The sequence below is a fragment of the Quercus suber genome, unplaced genomic scaffold (assembly GCF_002906115.3).
Source record: "Quercus suber isolate HL8 unplaced genomic scaffold, Cork oak 2.0 scaffold_1150, whole genome shotgun sequence".
In the NCBI taxonomy this organism is placed as follows: domain Eukaryota; kingdom Viridiplantae; phylum Streptophyta; class Magnoliopsida; order Fagales; family Fagaceae; genus Quercus; species Quercus suber.
Genome location: NW_027070550.1, coordinates 33184 through 40861, shown reverse-complemented (window position 1 = coordinate 40861; position 7678 = coordinate 33184).

The following is a 7678-nucleotide window of genomic DNA, read 5'->3' as shown; positions in this document are numbered from 1 at the left end:
TTGTATTTTTTTTTTTTTTTTTTTTTTTTTTTTTTTTGTGGTTTTCAAGCATTTCAGGTGTAGTGCGGCTATTGTTCATTGAACAATAGCCGCATTATTTGACTTTTCAGCCAATGAACAGTGCATCGAGCACTGTTTACAGGTCCCATAATTCTCAATTTTTATCAACTTTTTCATTAAAAATGGGTCCCACGGTACTATTCACACATTTAAATATTATTTTGCTACAGTGTTTTCAGTTTTCAGCTGTATCTAAACGGATCCATTACATTTTGTATCAAACGTGCGTTTTTGTCCGAGAAAACGCCTATCCAAACGGGTTATAACTAATAACTTATATTTTTGAAATAATAAAAAAATTAATTTTAAAATGAGGTAATTACACTTATCTTTTTTAAGATTTTGGAGAATAACACTACATTCCAAATTTGAAGCGAAAAGACACTCTCCTCTCTTAGAGTTTGAAGAAACTAACACTCTCCCCTTTTTTATATTTAGTAACGAAATACTATAAATTTCTATAAAATTTATTTACAAAAGTTTAAGCATGGTTAATAAAAAATAACTGATAATTTAAAATAAAAAATGTAAAATTATCAAGTACCAAAACACTTGCAACAACAAATCTTTCCATAAGCCCGTTGAAAAAAAAATATATATGCAAAATTCATACTTAATATTTTAAAATGTAGTTTAATTAAAAATTTTAAATAATGAATTTTAATTCTAAAATATAAGATAAGATTTGAACATGCCTTTAAGCAAAAGGCACATTAGTTAGTACACATATTTTTAATATTAATTGAACAAAGTTTAGTTAATCAAATGTTAAAGAGGAATGTGTTTTTCCCTTAAAATTTAGGATGAAGTGTCTTTTTCTCAAACTTCAAGAGAGGGGAGTATCGTTACTCATTTTAAAATTATAACTAAAATTGTATTTTAAAACACGGTTTCAGCTTTGTGTCTTGTAAACAGTATGTAACTATCACAACTCAATTATAAGTTAATTATGGGTTCCAGTTAGCTTAACTGGTAAGTCTTTGATGGTTAAATAAGAAATTTGGGGTTTAATCTCTGTCTACACCAAAAACTGATTGGTATCTTGATCTGATGATAAGGAGTTGTCATTAGGAAATGACATCACAAGTTGAAACTCTCTCTAAAAAATTAAAAAAAAAAAAAAAGAAGAAGTAAAAACTCATAAGTTAATTAGTAAAAGAAGTAGCTAGCTCTCAACACCCACCTAATTAATGTGGTTGTGGTGTGGAGTTGCATATATAGGTGATTCCTATTTCCCAACAATTAATCAATAACACATACCATAATTTTGTATGGTATAAAAAATTATAAGGGGAAATGTTAAAGAATGCCCAATGCATTGGTTTAGAAATATTTTAAAAAAATGAGAAAATAATTAATTTTATTATCAGTCTTTTATATTTTCTATAAAAATAATATCAAAATTTTCATATTTAGTTTAGGCTAAAATGTAAAACACACCTCTAAGTTTTACTATTTTTCATTTCAATCTATAAGTTTTAGTTTTGTCATTTCAATCCTCTAAATTTCATTCCTTATCAATTAAGTCCCATTAATGTTCTCTTAGTTTATGCAATTAACTTTATTTTTTTTCTTAATTTAGAAAAAATGTCTAAAAAAACCCCACTCCACCCGATCTGTGAAACCGATAATGAGGAGGGAAACGAAGGAGAAGAGCTACCAATCCGATGAAACCCAAGTTGTGGCTTTCTCAGTATGTTGTTACATAGTTGAATCCATTGTAGCACAGGATGTGATTTGGCTTTAGCTCATACTACGTCTGGCCTGGGTCAAATCTCACATTCATAGCTCAAGTTTTTCAGTCTAACAAGCAAACTATATGCGAACCTAACCAAGTCTGAGTTGTTCCACAACTATGATATCTATCTCCCAATAATTTACTTGATTTAATTCCAATGCCAAGTTGAATGTAGCAGTCGCATGTTCTTGTGGCAATAGCTCCGTTTCGGAGGATTACGGTTTGTTTATTACTTACCCACTTCAGCCAGAGGACACTATGGATTGATTGCCTCAGTTGCGAATGCAAGTGTAGCGTTTCTAAAGAGTTAGAACCGGAGCGAATTTTACCCCACTCTAGGTGTACTCTCGTAAGATCAGCGCCGAATGCTCGGCACCGTTTAAGATTCGCGAATTTTACCCCTCCAGGAGCACTCTCCTTGGATTCTCAAATCAGGAATCGGGTCGGGTGGGGTTTTTTTTTTTTTTTTTTTAATTAAGAAAATAAAATAAAATAAAATAAAGGTTATCAGTAAAAACTAACCATATAATAACAAAGAACTTAATTGGAAAGAATGAAACTTAGAGTATTGAAATGACAAAATTAAAACTTATAGGACTGAAATGAAAATTGTGAAACTTAGAAGGTGTTTTTTACATTTTGGTCTTTAGTTTATTAACAATTGCCCTAAAGTCACCTGTTAACATAACCCAATTATAAATACTAGAATTAATTAAGTGCGGACTTGCAGTCTAGTCTATCAACAAGTAGAAATTATATTAGTCCATTAATGGTTTTTTTTTTTTTTTTTTTGACAAGCACTTGATATCCCACCACGCTATATCCAACTTATCATTGATAAGCACTTGATCGTGATGCGGAGGTATGAAAAAGAAAACTCTGGTTGCTGATGTGAAATTTGACAGGGTAAGTTTTTGGGTCCAATTACATGGTATCCCACCACACTATATGACAATGGAGGCGCTTTGAAGATTAGTGAAATTATTGAGTAGTGTCTCGCCCAAAAGAGTTAAGGAGATCGATGGTGGAAACTTCCTTCGCCTAAAGCTAAGTTTAGACTTAACCCTCCCATTGTGCCGTGGTCGCTAATTTCTCTAGAGAATGGGAAACAAATTGGATAAGTTTCAAGTACAAACGACTGCCAAATTTATGTTATTGGTGTGGCCGCCTTACGCATGATGACAAGGATTGTGAAATTTGGATTGACAGTGAAGGGACTTTGAAACCAGAGGATAGACAATTTGGTCCAGGATTACGAGCTCCAGCTTTCGTTCAGACAAGAAAGATGGGCTTGACAGTGCCGGGTTTTTACACGGCGAGGGGAAAATCTGAGTTTTCTACTTCCCCAATGGATGCTGATAATTTTGTCCAGACAGGTCAGGTTCCGATGAATCTCAAGGAGAAAGGTAATGATGGTGGTCGGAATTGTGAGGTCAGACAAGAAGCAAGCCAATTGTCCACTCCCGATTTGGTTCATAACGCATGCCCAACCGTTATCAAAGTGACAGAGGTGCAAAGAGAATCAATGAAGGATGATAATAACGGTATTAACTCAGCCTTCAAGTCAGGAGTTAAGTCCCACCCCCGTTACTGACACTCATCAAGAGGAATTTAAATTTCATTCAAACACAATTATTGCCCCAATTACTTCTCAATCCGTTGGTCACACGGAGTATCAAGATTTTAATGCTAAATTAAAGGAGATTGACACGGCACTAGCTAAATATGACAACGGGAAGGGAGACCAAATTAAATCCTAATAATGAACCATCACGTGCCACTAATCAGGTTCATTGCAATCCAATACTAGTGAAGCACGTGACTCAACTAGGGTTGCACTCTCCTCTACAACGCTTCGAGTTTTACCAACTTGGACAAGGAAAAAACGTGTAGCAACAGACAGTCAACATCTGGGTTTTGAGCACCTCTCTGGTAGAAACGTGAATTTATGGAGAATGAGTCATCATCAAATTTTCCTAGCAAACGTCATCAGAGTATTCAACATGCCAAGGGTGACTATCTTGAAGTGGTGGAGGCTGTTGAACAGCCCCGCCAAAGCCAATGAATTGCCTCAGTTGGAACTTTTGAAAAAAAAAAAAAAAAAAAAAAAAAAACAGAAAATGCAAAACTCTCAAAACGCAAAACGCAAACGCCATTGCCAAACGCTCACAATATACACAATCGCTTGGAGAAGCTGTTTCAGCTAAATTACATTTACAAATTGCACAAATCCGCGGTTTCAAAGAAGCAATATCTAATTGCATTTTCAATATCGAGCAAATAGAATGTTTTTGCATCACTATTTTTTTCGTTCAAAAAACCAAAAATATCCCCAAATAGTTGGCTATATTATCCAAAATACCTCTACTTCATTGAATTTCGGCCGAAAAATGGATATCGGCCTGAAACAAAAACACAGATTTCTTTGTAGTTTTTCACTCACCTAAGATAATTTCTTAACAAATTTCACGATCTGATGCATCTCTCTTGAATCTCGGTCTCTTTCTGCTTAGCTTTCCATTTTTCTTTCTGGTCTTTGCAATGTCTGTGACTCTGTTTTCCTCTAATCTTCTTCTTCTTCTTCGATTTTTTATGTCTTAAGTGTTTCTCAGAGAGTCTTGCTTTGGGTGCCCATGTGATGACTGACCAAAGGTAAGGAGATAAGACTAGCTTTTTGAAATTTGAAATGAGACAAGACTCAGGAATTTTATTTCCATTTAACAATAAATGTAAAAAAAATTTAGATAGTTATCACGTTTCAAAACAATGTTGAAAAGTAGCATTTCGAGTGTCTAAAACTCGAGTTCCATGATAAAACTCGAGTTTTTAAGTCTCACTTTGTAAGTGGAATGCTCCGAGGCGGAAAAAAATTCAAGTAAAAAATCGAGTTTTAAAGACTCGAGTTCCGAAAAACGCCGCAATAGGGACTTAAAAACGTCACTATAGAGCTATAGGCTCACTGTATGACAATTAAAATTTTTTTTGCAGGAAAACACCGCTATAGGGCTATAAAACGTCACTATAGAGCTTAAAAACGCCACTATAGGGCTCCTTGAACCTAGCATGGGTACTTATAAAATTTTTTTTGCAGAAAAACGCCGCTATAGGGTTTTAAAACGTCACTATAGGTCTTAAAAACGCCACTATAGGGGTGATCGCACTAAAAATTATTTTGCATAGAACTCGAGTTTTTAAAACTCGAGATTTGTGTGGCATTTTCACTAGCAAAACACTCGCAAAGCGAGTCTTTGAAACTCGATTTTTAATATGGATTTCGAGTTTCTAAAACTCAAGATGCTATTTTTCTTAATTCTTAAACACGTTGCCTAACTTACTATTTACTCCTCCCACACAGACTCATTCTGCCCATTCCCCTCCCCCCCAGACTCAGTGGAGGTAAACATGTGGAGGAGATAAAATCAAGATAAAAATTAAGAAAGATAAATTGTAAAAGTAAAAGAGAATGAGTGGAGGTGAAAAAAAGTGAGTTATTAAAAAAAAAATTGTTGGCAGAGGGCAGTGGAAAATTGGGATACGTGTAAAAAAAGAAAAAATCATTTACAATATTTTTACAATATTTTCACAACAAGTTTTAAGTTTTAGGTTGTTATGAGTTTTTATTGGTGGGGCAAAAAAGTTATTTTAGTAGTAGGTTCAAATTAGAACCAATAAAAAATAGCCACATATGATTTGTTGTAAAAGTGTTGAGAAAATATTGTGGACGTATATATAAATATATATATATATATATATTTTAAATATATAAAATAGCGGTAAACCCAAAACAATACACCGGTATTAACTGGTAGTGAACATGGGGTGTTGCCACTCTATCTAGCAAAATCCATGTTACTTCTCCATCAAATTGGTTATTGCCACAAGTGAATGGTGAGCCACGAACCCAAGTCACGGAATCCACAAAAATCCAAAGCATCTCTAAATGCTTTCATCTGACGTTCTGATCTGAGAGCACCACCTTTCTTTCTTCTACTTTGGTAATCTCATTGAAATCCCCACACATAGCCATGGTAAATCCAGTTTCAGACAGAGGTGTTTTAGTAGCGCCCAAGAATGTTCCGGTTGGCAGTTATTGGATTCCCATAGAACCCGTTAACCGCCAGGCGTCATCCATTCCTGGGTTAACTACTGCATCAATGTAAGTTGGTGTTGAATCCAGTACTTTGAGATTAATCCCCTCCTTCCAGTAAAGTGCCAGTCCTTCTCCTGTGTTAATCCGAGTCTCAATAAAAACATTCTCCAAGTGAAGCTTCGAACAAAGTTTTTTAGATTGTGATCTTTAGATTTTGTTTCCATGAGAAAGAGAATGGAGGGAGCGTGTTTTTCCACCAAGTCGGTGAGTTCAAGAACTGCCCGTGATTGTCCCAAACCACGGCAGTTCCAACTAAGGCAATTCATTGGCCTTGGCGGGGCTGTTCAACAGCCTCCACCACTTCAAGATAGTCACCCTTGGCATGTTGAATACTCTGATGACGTTTGCTAGGAAAATCTGATGATGACTCATTCTCCATAAATTCACGTTTCTACCAGAGAGGTGCTCTAAAACCCAGATGTTGACTGTCTGTTGCTACACGTTTTTTTCCTTGTCCAAGTTGGTAAAACTCGAAGCGTTGTAGAGGAGAGTGCAACCCTAGTTGAGTCACGTGCTTCACTAGTATTGGATTGCAATGAACCTGATTAGTGGCACGTGATGGTTCATTATTAGGATTTAATTTGGTCTCCTTCCCGTTGTCATATTTAGCTAGTGCCGTGTCAATCTCCTTTAATTTAGCATTAAAATCTCTGATACTCGTGTGACCAACGGATTGAGAAGTAATTGGGCAATAATTGTGTTTGAATGAAATTCAAATTCCTCTTGATGAGTGTCAGTAACGGGGGTGGGACTTAGCTCCTGACTTGAGGCTGAGTTAATACCGTTATTATCATCCTTCATTGATTCCCTTTGCACCTCTGTCACTTTGATAACGGTTGGGCATGCGTTACGAACCAAATCGGGAGTGGACAATTGGCTTGCTTCTTGTCCGACCTCACAATTCCGACCACCATCATTACCTTTCTCCTTGAGATTCATCGGAACCTGACCTTGTCTGGACAAATTATCAGCATCCATTGGGGAAGTAGAAAACTCAGATTTTCCCTCGCCGTGTAAAAACCGGCACTGTCAAGCCCATCTTTCTTGTCTGAACGAAAGCTGGAGCTCGTAATCCTGGACCAAATTGTCTATCCTCTGGTTTCAAAGTCCCTTCACTGTCAATCCAAATTTCACAATCCTTGTCATCATGCGTAAGGCGGCCACACCAATAACATAAATTTGGCAGTCGTTCGTACTTGAAACTTATCCAAATTTGTTTCCATTCTCTAGAGAAATTAGGCGACCACGGCACAATGGGAGGGTTAAGTCTAAACTTACCTTTAGGCGAAGGAAGTTTCCACCATCGATCTCCTTAAACTCTTTTGGACAGACACTACTCCAATAATTTCACTAATCTTCAAAGCCGCCTCCATTGTCATATAGTGTGGTGGGATACCATGTAATTGGACCCAAAACTTACCCTGTCAAATTTCACATCAGCAACCAGGAGTTTCCTTTTCATACCTCCGCATCACGATCAAGTGCTTATCAATGATAAGTTGGATATAGCGTGGTGGGATATCAAGTGCTTGTCAAAAAAAAAAAAAAAAAACCATTAATGGACTAATATAATTTCTACTTGTTGATAGACTAGACTGCAGTCCGCACTTAATTAATTCTAGTATTTATAATTGGGTTATGTTAACAGGTGACTTTAGGTGCAATTGTTAATAAACTAAAGACCAAAATGTAAAAAACACCTTCTAAGTTTCACAATTTTCATTTCAGTC